This window comes from Antechinus flavipes, chromosome 2 (assembly GCF_016432865.1).
Source record: "Antechinus flavipes isolate AdamAnt ecotype Samford, QLD, Australia chromosome 2, AdamAnt_v2, whole genome shotgun sequence".
Lineage (NCBI taxonomy): Eukaryota > Metazoa > Chordata > Mammalia > Dasyuromorphia > Dasyuridae > Antechinus > Antechinus flavipes.
In genome coordinates, this window is record NC_067399.1 from 534,786,550 (window position 1) to 534,807,368 (window position 20,819).

At 38.5% G+C, this 20,819-nt stretch overlaps 1 long non-coding RNA gene across 1 annotated transcript in view; it reads right to left on the reverse strand.

Annotated features, from left to right (window-relative positions):
- Positions 1-1,363: 1,363 nt before the first annotated feature.
- Positions 1,364-20,819, reverse strand: part of LOC127551212 (uncharacterized) — a 33,644-nt gene continuing 14,188 nt past the window's right edge. Inside the window, exon 3 of the long non-coding RNA XR_007951030.1 lies at positions 1,364-2,868. This is a non-coding gene — a long non-coding RNA (uncharacterized LOC127551212). The remainder of the gene's footprint in view (positions 2,869-20,819) is intronic.

The following is a 20,819-nucleotide window of genomic DNA, read 5'->3' on the forward strand; positions in this document are numbered from 1 at the left end:
CTCAGCAATGCAATGATCCAAAACAATTTCAAAAAACTTATGATGGAAAATGCCATCCACATGTAGAAAAAGAACTATGGAGTCTGAATACAGATAACAACATATTATTTCCATTTTGTTTTTTTCTTCCTTGTGGGTCTTTTTTCCTTTTGTTCTTATTCTTTTTTCACAGGATGTCTAATGTAGTAATGTAGTAACATGATTGTATATGTATAATATATATTGTTTGTTGTCTTGAGGAAGAGGAAACAGAAAGAAATGAGGGAGAAAATTTTGGAACTCAAAATCTTACAAAAAATGAATGTTGAAAAATTTCACATTTATTTGAGAAAAAATACCATTAAGTGCAATAAATAAATAAATAAAAGTATCATTTATGCCAATTTCACATCCAAAACAGCAAGCCCTTGAAAACATCTGAAAGACAGTCATCTAGACTCAATGCCTTTTCTCTTAAAGAATCTTCCTTTTGGACACCTCTTGTTTAAAAGTTATTTGTTATGTTTAACTAAAAACTTGCCTCTCTTCTACTCACTAGACCTAATTTTTTCTTCCTATAACAACATAGAACCCACTTATTATCCCATCTCCTATAATGACTGATAAGCTAGTTCTCCTTGGTTTGTTCTTGAGTTATTGCTTATTTTAATTTAAATTTAAGAGTTTACATTTACCCCAGCTAAATCTCAACAGATTGATTTTAACCTAATATAATCTATTATGATCTCTTAATACCTTAATTTTATTCTCTAATATTAATTAGCTACATCTCTCTGCTTATTCTCACCTCTAGATCTGAAAAATCTTCTATGTCTTTATCCTTCATTAATTAAAATATTGAACAGGACTGAGTTAGGGACTGAGTGCCAATGGAGACCTTTCACCAAATTGATTTCAATCCATTAATGAGGTCTTTAGGTCTTTTAGTTCAAGGTGAGAATTCACCTAATTACATACTACTATTCATCCACTTTCCTCCATTTTATTGTCAAGAATCTCAAGCATCTTATCTTCAAGAATATTAGCTTTTTCAGGAAGAGACAGGAGTAGCTAAACCTTCAACTGATATGACTAAGGACTGGATTGGACCTTAGAAAAAGTTATGATTCAGATGAAGTTTTATTTCAGTGAATTCTATCCCCTTTGGAGTTTATTTTTCTTTCCCAGAGCCTGTATCTCAATCTGTGCTTTCTAAGTCAAGTAGAAGAGTCCATACTTATCTTTCTCCCTTCTTTCTATCTAAATTTATTCATTCCCTCAGGGACCTGAGGGATTAGCCTGAGGCTAATCAGATGTATCTAGGAAGAAATTAATAATAGCTTCATATGGTCATAATTTTAACAGGGAATACCAGGGGCACAAAGGGAACTCTAATGATGGAACTTTGAGCTTCTGCAGAAACAGACAGAGATAGATTTGGGAGGAGGGAAGTCTCTCTTATGGAAATGGCCACCTATTCCAATTATGTACAGCATGATCCCTGAGTGAAGAATTCTGGAATATTCTACCTCTTCTGGACCCCAAATTCTGTAATTATAAGGAACTTGTCAAATCTCTTATCTCAGAGACAAGTCTGCCCAGCCACCCCCACTGTAAAATTCAGAATCCAGACAACCCCTTCTTACTTAGCGGGATTCTTCTATATGTAGGAAGTTGAATGACTTCTGATATGGAGTTAAGTAAAGGCAAGTCCCCAAAAGAACACTACACTGATATGAAAATGACTGTGTAAATAACAATAATCACTTCTATTTGCAAGGCACCTTAAAAATTGCTTTCTAAATTCTTCTGCCTCTATTTTCTTAGGTAATTATAGCTACCCTGTGAGAAGAATATGTAAGGCATTATTGGCCCAATTGATGTATAAAAAGATCGAGGTCTGAAAATGGCAAGAGACTTGTCTAATTCAATTCAACAATAAAGTTTATGAATTTGCTATTAAATGATTCAGTGGATAGAGTGCCACACCTGGAATCAGAAGACTCATTTTGGTAAATTCAAATTTGACCTCAGATACAAACTATGTGACCTGGGCAAATCATTTAACCCTGTTTACCTCAGTTTAGTCATCTGTGAGTGAAGCTGGAGAAACCATTCCAGTGCCGAGAAAACCCCAAATAGGCTCAGACATGACTGAAAACAACTGAACAACAAAACTATGTACAAGGTCTATGCTAGTCACTGGGGAGACTAACCAATGGGAACCCCATCCTCAGAACATTGGCCAGTCCCTCATCATACAAAGACAAAAATAAAATAGTCCCTGACCTTAAAGAGCTTATATTTTACTGGAATGTCCAAGATATATACAAGTAATTAAATGAAAAGTATCTTTATATGCAAAATAATAATTTGAAGAGAGAGAGCGTAGTAATATCCAAGAAAGGAGTCAGAAAAGGTCTTTTATAGAGGTGGTAGCTGAGACATACTCTGAAAGAAGCTAGGATTCTACCAGGAAGAGGTGAAGGGTGGGGGCAGTTCATTCCAGGCATGGGAGACCACTTTTAAAAAGCATGAAGGTAGGAAACTGAATGTTGTGCATAGAGAATTGCTAGCAGGTTGCAAAAGCTCATTAATAGCAGAGATGGGATTAGAAACCAGATCTACTAAGTCCTTATCTACACCTTCATGTTTGCCAAAGAGCTAGAGGAAGTTTCAAAAGTGAACAGAGTATTGATAGAACCTTCTTTGCCTTTGGAGATGATGTTGGTAATTGTGTAATTATTTTTCAAGTGGGTTTTCTATTTTTCCTTCCTTGTTACCTTCTTTCTTTTTAGTTTCTTTTTTCTTTCATTCTTTTTTCTCTTTTCTTTCTTCCTTCTTTCATTTCTTTCCTTTTTCCTTTTTCTCTCCTCTCTTTTTTCCTTCCTTTAAAAAAAAGATTTTAAATTTATTTTAAACAAGTATAAAATAAGAAGAGGAAAAAAAAACATTGCCATGTGCATAGCAGAACATAAGAGAGGATTCAATATAAAACAATAAATTTGCATTTCAGGAAAGTCTATATAATAAATATTACACATTGTTTTTGAAAAAATGTCCAGCTTTTCTTTGCTTCCTTTTAGGTTTTCTTTTGTTCTCTACTATGTCCTTTTAACTTTCTTCCCCTCCTCCCCAAAAAGGTTACAATTAAGTGTAGAGATAGATAGAAAGATAGATATAGATATGCATGTATGCATGTATATGTATACATAGATATACATAGATATACACACATGGATATCTATAAACATACTCATATATATACATATATACACTCATACATATATATGTAAAACCACACTATGCTTATTTCCACTTGTCATCTGTTTCTCTAAAAGTAGATAGTATCTTCTTTCATAAGTCCAAGTCTTTCCATGTTTTTCTAAATCAACTCTCATTTCCTGCATAACAGCAATATTACAACCCAATCACATTTTGAGAGATTATCTATGAAAGTTTCTTCTCCCCCAGTTTTCTGCATTCTTTCTATTCTTGGCTGCATAGGTTTTACTTATATGAGAAAATTTAATTTAAAATAATATCCATTTAACCACATCAACAATGCTTTCACCTTATAATATGGTTTAAGCCGGTCTGATTCTACTGAATCTCCTTTCTTCAGATCTTTTTTTCTCCTGATTTCTTTCAAGTTGCCAACCTTTTGTTCTTCTAAATGAACTTTGCTATAATTTTTCTTAGTAAAATAATTTTTAACAATTTAATTTATGTCATTGCATTAGTAAATTGGTTAGGTAAAACTGTCATTTTAAAATTATATTGGCTTTATCTATCCATAAACAATAAATATTACTTGCATTATTTAGATTCCTTCTTTCTTTATGAGAAAAAGAAGAAAATTCCTTCTTTCTATCTCTGAGTCTCTGACCTTTAATGTGCTATCATATTAACTGCCATTAACTTGTATCCCAAGAACATATCATCACACCCAATATAAAGAAGAAAACAAACATATTCCCTCTTTCCTCCTGAAGAGCTGGAGAAATAGGAAAGAATGCAAATAGCATCTTCCAAATGCCTCTCCTTGCAAAGCATGCTTCTTCAGGCTGAAGACCCCAAGAGCCCTGCTTGAATTCCCATTGTAGCTCCTATGGGGTTATTAATAGTCACAACAAACATCATGTGCTCTCCGTGGGCATCAAAATGGGACTCTTTGCGTTACGTCTCTTTCTTTTTCTTCCTTCCCTCTCTTCCTTTCACCTCAACCTCCTCACCTGCCTGTGATCGAACAAAGTGGTTATCCCAAGGCATTCATTTTTTCTCTCCTAAACTGAAAACTGCTACTACCAGCTAGGGCTCTGGATCAGCCCGAAGAGAAATAGCCTACATTCATCTTAATTGGCATTATTTGGGCACATTCTTTCCTTCTCTGCCATCCTTTTGGCTTGATGGAAAACTAGAATCTAAATAGAGAAACTAGTTATCTCTCCTGGAATGCACTGTGTTCTTCATTCAGAAGGTGAAAAGAATGGTTTCATAAATCAGGGAGAGTATTTAGAATGAGAGGAAGCAAAGCATTCACAGCCTTACAGATCACAGGCAATCTAGTCCAACTCATTGCTGACATAACTGCAAGAACCCTGTACCTCTGGCTTCCTCCTCTATAACACCTCTTGTATAATGATATTTATTCCAGAAGAATTCATTTCCTCAGAGCTTACTGCAAACCTGTGTTCCTCCCTTCCCTTCAAAACTTGTCTCAAACCTTGTCTCTTCTAGAAAGCCTTCCCTGATTAACTAATAAATAGATTTAGAACTGGAAGGCTCTCAGAGGTCATGTCATCTAACCTCCTCATTTCATTTATGTATTTGTTTTGCTGTCTATCTACATATCTATTTATCTATCTATCTACCTATGTATCTAACCATCCATCTACCTATGTATCTAACCATTCATCTACCTATGTATCTAACCATCCATCTACCTATGTATCTAACCATCCATCTACCTATGTATCTATCTATCCACCTATCTATCTATCATCTGTATACCTACATATTTATCAATCTGTTTACTTACAGATCTATCCATCCATCCATCTATCTATCCAACTATCTATCATCTATGTTTCTACATATCTATCAATCTTCTATCAGTCTACCTATATATCTATCTATCCATCCATCTATTCATCCATCCATCCATCCATCCATCTATCATCTATCCTGTGTATCTATCTATATACATTTTTATCTATCAAACTATCCACCCATCCATCTATTTATCATCTATATACCTGTATATCTATGTATCCATCTATTTTTTTTAAATGGGGCCTTTCTGTTTTGTCTATTTCTATTTGAAGAGGATATTTCATTTTATTCCTTTTCTGAGTTGAATGAAATCTTTCTCATGAATTTCCTCTGCCTCATCCATTGTTTCTCTCCATGTGTGTTCTTCCTTCCCTCTCCCTTCAGCTCCAGTGGCAATCAGACTTAACCAGGACTTAGAAAGAAGAAAACCATTTCTGTCCCTTTTTGCCTTTCCCAGAAGATTATAAGCAGGCAACATCTTAGAATTCTTCTAATCCAATGTCTCCACTTTAAAGATAAAGAAAATGAGACCTGGGGAGATGAACTGACTTGCCCAATGGGGTACTCCTAGTGAATCTTATAACCTTCAAGATCTGAAGAAAGAGGATAAGTTGCACTGAGCCATCAACACTTTTTTTTTTTTTTTAGCTTTTTGTGATTACATAGATTTGAAAGATAAGGTCAAGAGTGGCTGTGGAGTGTGTGGCTTTTTGTATGTGAAGATTATTGGCTAATAAAGGGAATTAAATTACATTGACCTTATTACTGCCTTGTCCTAACCAAATAAGCTAATAGGTCCAGAACATCAATGCAACCCATATGGTGAGCAATTAGGGGATCCATGTTACTACACTGACACAATGGGGAAGAGGCAACTGAGAAAAACAGAGGAAGGGCATCTGCCCTCTAAAAGCACACACTTTTGTTCTGCTCAGATAAGACAAATGGACACATAGCCAAACAAACTGGTAGATCAATTTAATATATATTTACCAGTGCTGACTATATGACCAGTCCAGACTATCTATACTCATATGGAATTAAAAGTTTGGAGAGGAGAAATTGAACCTAAATCTAATTTTTAAAAAAATTTCTTGTTCTCATTGGAAAAGATCTTTGAAATCATCTATGTTAGCCCCTTCATTTTACAACTAAAAAAAATTAAAAGAAATGAAGTCACTTGTCTAAGATTACAACATTAATTGGGGGGGAGAGCTATTTATTTATTTTTTTGGACCAGACTTGTGATTTCACTGGTATAGGGAATTCTCATTGCAGAAAACTCCTCTACCCATGCAGATCTACAGTCTTAGAGAGTTTCCTGGGTCACTAAGAGGTCTGATGATTGGCCCAAAATCACACAGTCAGTAGATGTCAACAACTGGCATTAAATCCATGTGTTATTGAAGCTGAGATCTGCTCTCTATCCACTACACCACAGTAGCTCTCAGAGAAAAGACATGGTTACAAGACTCCTAATGCTCACCCCAGCATTCTTTCCTACCTATTACTGTCAATCATTTCTTAGATTCACATCCGATTTCAGATTTACTAAGGGCTTTCTCATCTTGATTCTCATAACAGCTCTGGGAGTTCATTTCTATTTCCATTTGACAGATAAGAAAACTGAGACCCAATGAAGTGAAATTAATCAATCAGCCAGAATTGACTCAAGATACAATACCAGATACTGGAAATATAAAAACAAAAAAGAAACATTCTCTTCTTTCTACATAGGAGAAAATATACAGCTAAAATATGTATGTGCATGTGCATATGCATGTGTATATGTGTGGTTATAACAAATATAAGGTAGGTTTGGGGGACGGGGCATCAGCAACTGCAGGAGGAGCAGAAGCTTCATTTAAAAAATGGTGTGAAGGAAATGAGGAATTCTATGAAAATCTGTCCCATTTCTTCTAGTCCAGTGGCTCAATCCAGGGAGCAACAGGCATTTGCCCAAGATGGGGAAGCCTGCTGGAAGCAGATATAGAATTTGAATGCAAGTCTCTGGAGGTGTGAGACCACTGTCCTCTGATACGAAAATGCGTTGGCTTTGTGTGCTGGCTGCAAACCAATTAAAAATATCCATCAAGGTTATTTTGTGCCGACCGAGGGCAGGAGGTGATGGTTGGCAGCGTAGCTCGCTTATGTTGGTGGAACAAAGAAGCATTGAGAATAACCCACATGGTGCCCTTTCTTCCCCAAGTTACACAGAACAAGGCCTTGCCTTCTTGCCTACGCTTTATTTCCTACTGCATAATGCATGCAGTTACTGAGTGCATTTCCCTCAGTGCCTTTGCAGGTCTTTGGGAATGGGTCTGGGTCATCCAAACCTTTCGTGCTTCATGAAATATGGAGGAGTTCCCCCTGGACGTCCAAGGTTCTCGGGTTATGGCGTGGTCAGTCCTTCCTCCAACCCCAGCCTCAGAGTCAGCACTGAACAAGAATTACAGGGGTTCAAAGGACAGAAAGAGCACTCAAAGAACATTTCATAGAGGAGAGAGTGTTCTCCCTGGGCTGGAGCAAATAGGAAGGATTTTGAGAGATACAAACAAAACAAGAAACTTGTGTGTGGTAAAATGGAAAAAATGCTGAATTTGGGGTCAGGAAGACAGGTTCAAATATTGTAACACGAACTTCATGATTCTAGGCAAGTCTCTCTAAGCGGGTTTCCTCATTTTTAATGAAGGAATAACAACAACTATGATATCTACCTCACAACGCTGTAATAACTAATGCAAACTTTAAACCATTTTCTAATAATAATAATGATAGCATGTATGTGGCACCTTAAGGTTTATAAAGTGATTTACAAATATCATCTTATTTTTATTCTCACAATACTCCTGTAGGTAGGTGCTATTATTGTTCCATTTTAAAGATGAGGAAATTGAGGGAGGTACAATTAAATGACATACCCATAGTTGTTCAGCTAAGTCAGTGTATGAAACAAGATTTGAATTCAAGTCCTTCTAATCTCAAGTCCAATGCTCTATCCAATATTCACTGTACTGCTTTAACTATTATCTCTTCAAACATGTTATCATATATCTTATACATATATTCATATATGCATATACAAAGCTATGAGGCATAGTAGAAAGAGAACTGGACTTTGAATTAGAGTACCTTGGGATTCAATCACTATTTTGATAGTCAACCCACATAGCAATGAGGAAGACACTCTCTCTGGGTCCTGGGGGACTCTGAGATTTATTTATTAATTTATAATTTTTGATCTGCATCAGTGAAGGAAGTTCCAAGACATAAAATCATAAGCTCTTGAAATGTTAATATGTTGTTTTAAATAATGAGTGATAGAAAGAAGCTTTGGCCTCTAAAATCCAGTGTGTGAACTTAGTCAAGAACTTAGAGATAAGATAACAGAGAAAGAAGGAGAAAAAATGAAGAAAGAAGGAGGGAAGGAAGGAGAAAGGGAGGGAAGGAGGGAGGAGAAAGGAGAAAGGGAGGAAGGGAGGAAGGGAGGAAAGAAAGGAGGAAGGAAGGAAGAAAGGGAGGAAGGAAGGAAGGAAGGAAGGAAGGAAGGGAGGAAGGAAGGAAGAAAGGGAGGAAGGAAGGGAGGAAGGGAGGAAGGAAAGAAAAGAGGAAGGAAGGAAGGAAGGAAGGAAGGAAGGAAGGAAGGAAGGAAGGAAGGAAGGAAGGAAGGAAAGGAAGGAAGGAGGGAGGAAGGAAGGAAGGAAGGAAGGAAGGAAGAAAGGAAGGAAGGAAGGAAGGAAGGAAGGAAGGAAAGGAAGGAAGGAAGGAAGGAAGGAAGGAAGGAAGGAAGGAAGGAAAGGAAGGAAGAAAAGAAGGAAGAAAGGAAGGAAGGAAAGGAAGGAAGGAAGGAAAGAAGGAAGGAAGGAAGGAAGGAAGGAAGGAAGGAAGGAAGGAGAGAGGGAGAAGAGAAAAAACATTTGTTAAAAACTTAGTAGGAATGCTGCACATATGAAATGCCATTTCTCTTTCCCTTGGTAGTCTTATCTGCTATGTCAGTTATTAGGAGAGAAGTTCTTAACTTTCTTCGTGTCCGACCCCTTTAGCAGTCTCTGTCATCTAGGGATCCCTTCTCAAAATAATATTTTAGATGAATAATTTACCCTTAATAAATGACTATTGATTAGTTCATTCATTCCTTCATTCCCAGTCTGCTTCATAATTTGCTCCCCTAAACTCTGGAATAGAAAACTGGACTACAAAGTTAACCATCACAACTGAAAATTCCAGAGAAAAACTGTTACGGTCTCCTCTCTCTCTGTCAAGGTTTTGTCTCCCACATGTGCTGGGTCACACTGACCAGGTACTAAAGTGACATTGACATTGAGATCCAAATTGACATACAGGGCATTGTGAAGAGCAAGCTTGTGGAGGGACCTGCACAAATTATTGAATACTCCTTGTTCTAAAACAGAAATACAAGTGAATCACAGGTAATGAATTGACCCTGACTTTTGTAATTAAAAAAAAAGAAAGAAAAACTCAAACTAAGAAATCCATTGAAATCCATCATATTCAAATAACAAACATTTCTCTTCCCCATTATTCAGTGATCTCACATATACACCTAGTACCGTGCCTCCAAGAGTTAGGAGCAATGCCTTCTACTAAGAAGTCCTCTGAGTCATCAAAACTTACTCAAAGGGCATTCTATGTCCTGGATGTCTAGTTTGCTGTCAGATAGCAATGGTTTATGATGACTTAGAGAATTAAAGAGCTTTGTCCTTGTTAATACATTTTACTTTCCAGGTAATAAGGCTTCCACCTAGTAAAATATAGATAAATATAGATATAGAAGCACACATACACACACATATCTTCTCAAGAAGGTTCTTCCAGGAGTAATTATAACAGTGGAGATCAGAATCCCCTTTGGCAGGCTGCTAGGACAGGAGGTATCAGGGATCCATCCTTGTTGGTTGACTAAGTGGAACAATTGCTGGAGTGTTGGATTTTCAGTCAAGAAGATCCAAATTCAAATTCTTTACCTATCTCAGCCCCTCTATCCATCATGGATAGTAGTTTTCCCATGACTTCCTGAAGCCTGCACCTAGTGTTAATTAGCTTGATTTTAAAATGTCCCAACCCTATGCTAATCATCTGCATGTCTAGTCTTTATCTCTATAATGCCATTGCTTGCTGTCTATCAGATACTTTTACCTAGATAATAATAACTGACATTATTTACCAAGCCCTCTCATTTTTGCAAAGCACTTTATATACATTCTGTCATTTGAACCTCACAACAATACTCTTAGTATATATACTATCAGTATTACACATTTCATTCATATTTTATGGATGAGGAAACTGATAGAGAAAAGTTAAGTGACTAATAGACACAGAGATAGTAGCAGAATGGCCAGCTGATGGGCACCTGCTTTGTTTCCTTGCTAATTACAAGTACTGCTATAAATATTTTGGCACTTCTGGAGATTTTTTCTTTGACTTCTTGGACCTCTTAGTCATGTTCTTAAAATGACTTGGGATTACTTTCCAGAAAAGGGACTCAGTTTAACTGGAGCATTTATAAAGTGACATCATTTGATAGAAAATGATGAGGATAGAAGAAAGATTCGAGACCTTGTCTTATAGAAATGAAAAGAAAGGACTGGGGATGCTTAATTTGGAAAAGAGAAGACTTCCAAGGGAGCATTATAACTCTCTGCAAATACCTGAAAGGATTTTTGTCTGGAAGATTTAGAATTATTCTATCTGATCCCAGAAGGCAAAACTAAAAACAAGTTGTAGAATTAGCAGAGAAGCAAACTAAAGTTTCATATAAGGAAGAAACTTCTTAGAAATTAGAAGTATTCCTTTAACCCAATAATATCACTACTAGACCTGTATTCCAAAGAGAGGATTAAAAAAAAAAAAAAAGGAAAAGGATCTACAGATACAAAAAATATTTATAGCATCTCTTTTTGTGGTAGCACAGAATTGGAAATTGTGGGGATGCTCATTGGGTATAGGATGGAATATTATTGGAATATTATTGGGCTATAAGAAGTGATGAGCATAAAGATTTCAGAAAAAAACTGAAAAAACTTACACTAACTGATGCTGAGTGAAGTGAGCAGAACCAAGAGAAAAAACATTGTACAGGAAAGAATATTGTACACAGTAATGGCAACACTGTTCAATGACCAACTTTGATAGACTTAGCTCTTTTCAGCAATAGAATGATCCAAGACAAAACCAAGAGACTCATGATGAAAAATGTTATCAAAGAAAGAACTGATAAAATCTGAAATTCATGATGAAGCATTACTAATTTCACTTTATTTTTCCATAGTTTTTTTTTTTTCCTTTCCTCCTCCCCCTATAACATGACTACTATGGAAACCTAACCTATATTATATTGCTTATTGTCTTAGAAGAAGGGAAAAGGAAAAGGAGAAAAGGAAACAATTAGAAATTCAACAGTTTATGCTAAAAAGAAAGTTAATGATTGGTTTTAACATATATTTCTACTATGTTTTACATTTATTGAACTACTTGCCTTCTAGGGGAGGGGATAGGGAAAGGTGGGGGGTAATTGGAACACAAGATTTTGCAAGGGTTAATGTTGAAAAATTATCCATGCATAAGTTTTGAAAATAAAAAGCTTTAATTTAAAAAAAGAAGAAAATTAATGGCATACTAATGCATTATTGGTGGAACTGTGAATTGATTCAACCATTCTGAAGAGCAATTTGGAACTATGCCCAAAGGACTATAAAATTGTGCATACCCTTGTCTCTACTGGCTCTGTCTCCCAATGAGATCATAAAAAGAGGAAAAGGATCCACATGTGCAAAAATGTTGTAGTAGCCCTTTTTTAGTGGCAAAGAACTGGAAATTGAATGGCTGCCCATTAGTTGGGGAATGGCTGAATAAATTATGGTATATGAATGTAATGGACTATTATTGTTCTATAAGAAATGATCAGAAGGATGATTTCAGAAAAACCTGGACTTAAATGAACTGATGATAAGTAAAATGAGTAGAACCAAAAGAGCATTGTACACAGCAACAATGGACTTCTGTGATGATCAACTTCAATGGACTTGGATCTTTTCAACAATGAGGTGATTCAAGGCAATTCCAATAGAGTTGTGATGGGAAAAGCCATCTGCATCTAGAGAGAGAACTATGGAGACTGAATGTTGATCAAAGCATAGCATTTTCACTTTGTTGTTATTTATTTGGTTGGTTTTTTCTTGTGTCTTTTTTTCTTTCACCTTTTGATCTGTTTTTCTTGTGCAGCATCACAAATATGGAAATACATTTAGAAGAATTGCACATATTCAACCTATATTGGATTGCTTGCTGTCTATGGGGGGGAAGAGGAAAAATTTGGAACACAAAGTTTTGCAAAGATAAATGTTGAAAGTTATCTTTGCATGCATTTGGAGGGAAAAACTATTCAAAAATGTTTAAAATTGTCTTTGTATGTAATTGGAAAAGATAAGTACTATTTTAAAAAAATAAAGAAATTAGAGGCATTCAAAGCCAGAAGTTGTGCATTCCCTATCACTAGAGGTTCTCAAGTAGAAGTCAAATGACCCTTTGTCACAGATAACGACTCTTGTTCAGATATAGATTAAAGTGAATGATTTCCGAGGTCCCTCCTAGTTCAGATTCTGAGATTCTGCGTCATGGAAACAGGTTAAGATAGTGAATTATCTCCCCTAGCTTCTAACTGTCAGGAGCTGCAAATATTGGCTTTGTTTCCCATTGTGAAGACCAGACATAGCAGGATTAATGCTTATCAGGGCAGGAAATCAAAGAACCCTGCAGACAATGCTAGAGATCCATACCCCATCCAGGCTTCTACTGCACATTAGAACGAGTACCTGCCCTGGATGTGAGCATGGCTGAGGAAACAGGGAAGGGCTTGGAAGGCATTGTCAAGGACAAAGCTGTCACTGTGTGACATCAAGTCATGATTCCCCAGATCTTCCGTATTCTCTGTGCCCGGAGCCTCAGGCAGCTTAGAGCGCAGCTTGGCACACAGAGTTCCCCAGCAACACATAAAACAGGGGGGAAACAAATATAGAGAGATACACAGGGATTGCCACCCAGGAGCAACAATCCCCCAGAGCCACAGAGCTGCCAAGAAAGGGCCTTCCCTGGCTCTGCTGCTCACTTTCCTTCCAGCTCCGCTCTTTAACTCTAACATAATAGACCTGCCTTGAGCTTCTGGCTCTCTCTGTTTTCACAGGCAGCCTCCGAGTGGAGAGGGGCCGGTGCTGTCAGTAAGACTTTTGGCAGCAGCTGCTGCCTTCCTTCCCCACGGGTCAACAACTGTCTTGTCTCTGGCTATTGCAGCATTGTCCAGGAGATCTCATCTGCTTAGGACATGGGACCCCAAAAAGAAACTTTCCATACTCTCTTAGGACCTTCGGACAGAACAGGAAAGACATAATTTCTTGTCATTTTTCTGAAGTCGCTTTTTCCTCTCTCCAGGGATTCTATGAGCCTAATCATGACACATCCATTGTTTTAGAGGGAAGGTTATTTTCCCTGCACACACTTCATTTTCAGAAGTGCTAAGAGGGGTGTGCCAGAAAGAACCACAGGCACCCAGAGCAGGAAGAGACCTCGGAGACTGCATCTTCTCATCCTGCATCTTAAAGCGAGGAAGCTGAGTTTCAAAGAAGTCACACAGGGCGTGAATGAGAGAGCAAGGTCTAGAATGTGGGTCTTTGGGTTCCCAGCCCAATGCTCTTTCCATCACACTGTCCTAAGCTGGGACTGTCCTGACAGAGCTGTTCTTTCTTTACTCAGTGAGCTCCGATCTTGGGTTATTCCCAGGCAAATGGGAACATGTATTTGTAAGACAGCTAATGGAGAGGGGACATGTCAGTGCTGCAGTATGTGTCACAGAACAGAGCATTTCTCTGTGCAAAAAAAGAACTGGCCTTTCTGGGGCTGGCGCCCATGACCTTGACCTCATTAGTGCTGACAGTGAATGGAGACGTTTGCCAGGGCTGCAGCAACACAGAGGATGTTACCAAGGGGAACCACAGGCTGGCTGGCCTGATGCAGCTGTGAACCTGAGCTGTATTGCTCCTTCCTGGGTCTACAGCCCTGCTCCCCCCATATTGTTTCTTACTATGTTCTTTATCTATCTTTTCATAGTCTGGCAATGAAACAAGTGAAACCGAGTGAGAATGGAGCTGTTAACTTCATGCATTTCAGAGGCAGTTCTTTATAAGTTGGAGCTAGGAGACAGTGTCATCTGGAAAAAAGATTCAGAGATGAGGGAAAAGCAAAGGCCTCTAGCCCCATATGTTAGCACTGCCTGTAAATAATTTTTGGTAACTCCATTATCACCCCTACTCAGCCACCCACAAAGGAGAAGGGAACGAGCATTTATTAAGCATCTACTATGTACCACCGGGCACTTACACTATCTCTTTTGATCCTGACAATAACCCTGAGAGATGTCCTATAATGATCTCATTTTACAATTGAAGCAATCGAGGTAGGCAAAAGTTGAAACACCTGCTCCAGGTCCCATAGCTATTAAATGTCTGCGCCTTTTCCAGACTGTCTCCTGGACCACTCTGATGCCCAAAAGAAGAGGATTCTCACTAAGCTTGTCATCTGTCTGTCATCAGAGCCACATCCAAAGGCTCTTCCCAGAATCTTAGCCTTCTTTCTTCAAAAGCTGCTGACACTTGATTTTAATTGGCTTAGAGACTGTGGCCCCAACTCTTGCTGTCTCTTCTTGGTCACCTAAGGACAAAAACAGGGGGAAAATGGTTGAAGCTTTTCCCTTAGTCCTTGATCCATGGACCAGCAGAATGATCAAAGAAGAGCTTCACTAAGCCAAACTAGCTGAATCCTCACTGAGCATCTCTTGGGTGTTCCAAGGAACCCTCCTTTGATAAAGCTAAGTATATACCTCCTTTTATTAACTGTTAGATGGACTGGGTGCATCTCATTTCACTCCAGATTCAAATCAATAAAACCCGAGAGGTCAACACTGTCCAATGACATGCCCCTACAATTGTGGAAGAAGCAAAGGGTCTTTCAGTGTCTCTTAACCTTCCTTTCTCTGCTTCAAGGACATCCCCTCCTCAACCTAGATTCTAGGAATCAAGTTTGAGTTTCCTTGACCTTTCAACAATGTGTTCAAACTAAGTGGGAAAAAAATGCTAACTTTGATGTCAAAGAATGTGGGTTCAAATTCTGCCTCTAACACTATCTGTGTGACCTTGGATCAGTCACTTGGGGCATATCTCTGGAGCTCAGTTTCCTCATCTGTAAAATGGGGATTGGACTTGATGGTCTCTGAGGCCCATTCCAGCTCTGTATCTATGATTCTCTGATCTAATATCATTCATTGTCTATTAAAGTGAATGTGGGCCAGTCACTATTTTCCCTCTCAGGAAAGCCTGCATCCATTGGGAAAGCAGTTTAATGTTTCACTGGGTTCTGTTCTTCTGTTTCAAAGCTAATAATATTTGAAGTTTCAGAAACTCCCCTGTGATGCACTAAGGACCCCAAATGAGAACAGGGAAGCGCTTCATTAGGTTGGGAACAGAAAAAGTTTCTGTTCACAAATTGAATAATTTGCTGACCACTCAATGATATTAAATGAGCGATAGCCAAGCCTCAAGCAGAAGGGTCTGTGTTTATTGAGGAGAACATGAGCTTTCCATAACACCCTCATGTCTCTCCAGAATGTGTGTTAAATCAAGTTTGGAGTTTGAGGTGGTTGTGGTTGATTCTTTTAAATGTAGCTGTCATGGTGATTATTAAAATGCCAGTGGTATGGACCTAGACTAGTGGAACTAGTATCGATATACTAGACCTTCACAACTTTCCTGGAGCTACGACTAAGAAACAGGAAGCACTGCTGGACCAGAGAGTTCTCTTCTCTCACACTCGTCCAGCGGAGGTTGACCTTCCTAGTAGATGGCCTTTTATGGGATATCATTTGAGGGGTTTCCTCATTTATAAGTGTAACAGCTGGCACTTATGTAATATATTAAGGCTCAGGTCTCAGCTGACTCCAGGTCCAAGACCTATTCCATTATGTCATAATATATGCATCTCACAATGCATAAATAAAATTTAAATATATTATATGTGTATAAATATATAATACAAATATATCTATGTGTATGCATATATATATTTATAAATTTTTTCTTTTGTCTCTTGATTGTCTTTGTTTCTGAATCTATCCTTTCCTACCAAATGAATGTTCCCCTATTTTTTAAAAAATGAAGAGAAGAAAAATGTGGTTCACCAAAACTAATAATACATCAACTGAATCTGATAGTATTTGCAATGTTCCAGACCCATAGTCCCCCTTAGCTCTACAAAGAAGGAAGTGAGCTACATTTTCTCATATATTTTTTGATATAAACTTTCTCATTAAGCAGATTTTCTCTTTCTGGGACTGCCCTGTATCTGAAATTCCACCATTAGGGATTTATTCCTTTGCATTACCACTCTTGGTATTCTTTTAAAATGAAGAGTCCTTCTAAGAGAAGTGATGCACATCCTTCCTTGCGCTTACATCCTAACATCAGTTTGTTTTATCAGATCTCTTACACCTTTTATTATTAGTTGAGAACTGAGAGAATAGAAGTTTTGATAGGGTAATGAGAGAAGAAAATTATAATTTTGGAGAATAAGACAATGGCTGTGAGGTCTGAATAGGGTTCCAGAGTGTGAAGAATACAGGTGCTGGATTGGTTGTTTGTCCTTCCTTCTCGAAGTACATCAGGGAGAGGAGGCCGTCACATGAACGTGACTTGGACCTAAGTGAGGGAGGGCTGTGCAAGGTCACCTGCCTCATTTTCTCCTCCAGAGCCTCTGGGTCCAGTGGCCAGATATAGATCAGGATGGCTGGAAGAGGAGGAAGGGTTGTGAAATAAACCTATTGACTGATCACTTTTGCCAGGGGCAGAACCTATGACCCAGGGAAGCTGGCTTGATGATTTGGGGTATGTGACCAGATTATATAAATATAAAACTAGCAACAGAATGAAGCAGCAAACAGCAGTTAGACAAGTAGACTCAGGGTGCTGCTATTAGAAAATCAGCCTCAGACTGTCAGCTCAGGGCTGCTTCTGTCTGTCACCTCTGAATCACTTCATCTTCTCTCTGGCTGCGACTTAGCCCTGCCAGTCACATCCCATCAGTCAGCCCCACCATTTGGGAGCCCCTGAAAGATATGACCTACTTTAAGCCAGTTTCAGCTTTGAACAATATTCATATTTATATAAGGATTTCTCTACGACAGGCCTCTCCCCATCCCAGGATAGTGTTGTAAAATGAGCTGGTGGCCCCTGCAATGATCAAGAGATAGGAGACCCCAGAAAGTTAAAAGGTGTATCTCTCTGCCTTGGACATTTATTAAGCTCCAGCTGTGTGCCAGCACTGTGATAATTACAAAAACTGAATCAGATACAGACTGTGTCTTCGTGGAGCTTACAGTCTAATGGGGAAATGCCACATGCTCAAATAATTATAGGTTGATCCTCCTAACAAATAGGGCAGCAATTTGGGGGCACGTGGTTTATGGGAATTAACTCCTATTTGTGCTCTTAGTCTCCAGCCTCTTCTAATTCTAATCTTGGATGGTTCAGTGGATGGCTATGAGGGGGAGAAGGGGGTGACTGAGGAAGGGATGGGAGGTTCTTGGTTTGTGACCTGTCTTTGTATTGCAAATGCTTAAAAGGACAGTGTCTGCCAGGTAGCAGGCACATAAATGCTACGTAATCAACTGACTTCCTAACTACATGATCTTGGACAAATTCTTACTTTTGTTACCTCATTTGTAAAATGGAGATTTTAGTAGCCACCATATCTGGCCATAAGGAAGATCACTTAACATAGTGTATACGAAATGCTTTGCAAACTTTAAAGTGACATATGGATACTAGTAATTAGTATTAACATTACTGTTTGTATTATCTTCCACATGATGGATGTCACATGATGACAGATTAATCTTTCCTAAATGCTACACAGTTGAGTCCAAACTCTTCTAACCTTTTTTTTTTTTTTTTGAGATCCTTCACAGTCTACCCCAACCCTACCTATTCCATTTACTTCCTTTTCCTAATAGTTAAATGAGCTAGCAAGGTGACCCTGGCCTAGAACCAGAAATATCCGAAATCCAGCCTCAGTCACTGGGCAATTTACTTAACTTCCATATGCCTCAGTTTCCTCAACTGTAAAATGAGGATAGTATCTCCTCCCAGCATTGTTGTAAGGATCAAATGAGATAATATTTGTAAAATACTTAGCACAAAACTTGGCACATGATAGGTGCTTAATAAATGCACATTTCCTCCCTTTCAACATGAACTTTCTTGCTTGAGGCAAGCCAGTGCTACTCTCTCTGGCACACACCTTCCTACTTCTATGGCTGGTTTGAAATGTCTTTCCCATCTCAGTCTCATTCTTGCAGATCGAAATTCTACTTTCAGTAGCCAGTTCTATTCTTATCACCTCTATGAAGCTTTCCCTCACTAATCCAATTATAGATCTGTTCTAAAATCAGGGAATATCAGAACTGAAAGCAAGGTCAGAGATCATCTAACTCTCTAGTTCTATCTGATGTTCAGTCATTTCAGTAGCGTCTGACTCGTTGTGACCCCATTTGGGGTTTTCTTGGCAAAGATAGTGGAACAGTTTGCCATTTTCTTCTCCATCTCATTTGACAGAAGAGGAACTGAGGCAAGCAAGTGACTTGTCCAGCATCACACAGCTAGAAAGTGTCTGAGGTCAGATTTGAACTCAGGGTCTTCCTGGCTCCACGTTCAGCACGCTATTGCAACACCCAGCCACCCACTCTCCTTCTATTAGTGAAAAAATTGAAGCTTAAGAAGTGACTTGCCTAGGTGGGTGTCGGAACTTATCTTCCCTATGGCCATTTCCTCTATCCCATGCCCTTTTTCCTTCTCCTTCCCCTCAGCCCCATGTTTAATTTTTCCCTTAACCCCTTTTACCTCCACCAAAGTCTGTTTTAGGGAAAGGATTTAATGTCAGTCACTTGCATACCTAAGTCTGAGTCTGTCACTGCATTTCCTTTCCCAGGGGAATTCATACATGAAGCCTTTGGCTTCTGATTGGAACCAGAGCCTTAAAAAATCTATATCATCTGATAGAAAATTTTCAGGCATCAGTGAGCAATTTGAGGAAGGTTTTGCTGTCAGTTGATAGTTGACAGTGAGAGGGAAAGGAACTGAGAAGTTCTTCCCTAGTGACAGAGGAATGGCATTGTATAGGAAACTATACGTTTATAAAGTCAACTCTATCCCATGTCTGTCATCTAGATCAGGGGTTCTTAACCTAGGGATTTGAGAAGCTTTTTGAACTTGGATGGAGAAAAAAAATCACATCTTTATATTCACTAGCCTATAGCTAAAATTTAGCATTTTCTGATTGATCTGTGTATATATGTATGTATATATAATATGTATGTATATATGTATACACATGTGTATATATGTATACATATGTGTGTATATATGTATATATACATATATATGTGTGTGTGTGTGTATTGTTTTCTCCTTGAAGGACAGGGACTACCTTTTTCCTCTTTTTGTATCCCCAGAGCTTAGCATAGTGCCTGGCACACAGTAGGAGCTTAGCAAATATTGATTGATTGAATGCTTAAAGACTGGACTCATAGACTTTGTCAAAAATGCTAAAGGGGTCCACAACATTCAAAAAGGTTAAGGCTTGATCTAGAGAATCCCCAATGGCTTCCATAGTCTGAATGGGTTGATTCTGATGTCATAAGAGAGTAGGGGCTATGATCCCAGGTCAGAAAAAGAAAGCTGTACATCCATCAAGGAGGGTATTCCAATGTTTGTCTTCTTTTATGAGAAAATATTTGGAGTTTTGGTTCAATTTAATTCAACAAACACTCCTGCTCTAGGAGACAGAAGGAGACAGCCTGGTCCCCACCCTTAAAGATCTTGGTTGGAAAATCAAGTTTCCAATAAAAAAGACAGGACAACCTATAATTCAGTCCCAAATAAGGGGACAGAGACAGTAAATGTTGAGGAAGATGCAAAGATTAAGTCAGACTTAACTGTTTGCTGGCTCGTGGGGTTTTTACAGTCTAACAGGCAAAAGATTGTGCACACAAATAATTCTAATGCTGATCTGCCCACAGCTCTGAAAGAATATTTCAGAGAAGGGAGATGTCATGAAGACATGGAACGGCCAAAAGAGATGCCACAGGATTGAAGAACTGGAAATAATCTAGAGCTAGAAAGGACTTTAGAAGTCACCTGTGCAACTCTTCATTGTATAGATAAGGAAACTGAGTCCCAGAGAGATTGATTTGCACAAGGTGACACAGTTAATAACGGGCAGAGACAGGGCTCCAGCCCAGGCGTCCGGCTCCAAAGCTCATTGTTCTTTCCATTGTGGGATTTGATCTGGGCCTTGAAGGACAGGCAAGATTTTATCAGACAAAGGGAAGGAAGAGGGGCATTTCAGTGGGAAGAAATGGCGTGAGTTTTATTTCCCAAAGGAAATAAATGTTGAAGTTTCTGATCTCCTTGTCCCGAAGCTGAGACAAGACCTGGGTAGATTGCCCTCCCAGAAACCTTTCCTTCCCATCAGCTCTTTTTGCTCCCAGCAAGATGAGAACCTGCACGCCTCTGTGAGAGGCTGAGAGAAATGAGGTCTCTGGAATTCATTTGCATCTTCAAGTGTGTTTTAGACTGTGATTGCATATTCTCTCCTTTCATCACAGTCAGGGCAATCAGATTTCTTCCTTAAAAAGAAGTGAGCTGTTCCCAGCAGACCTGGGG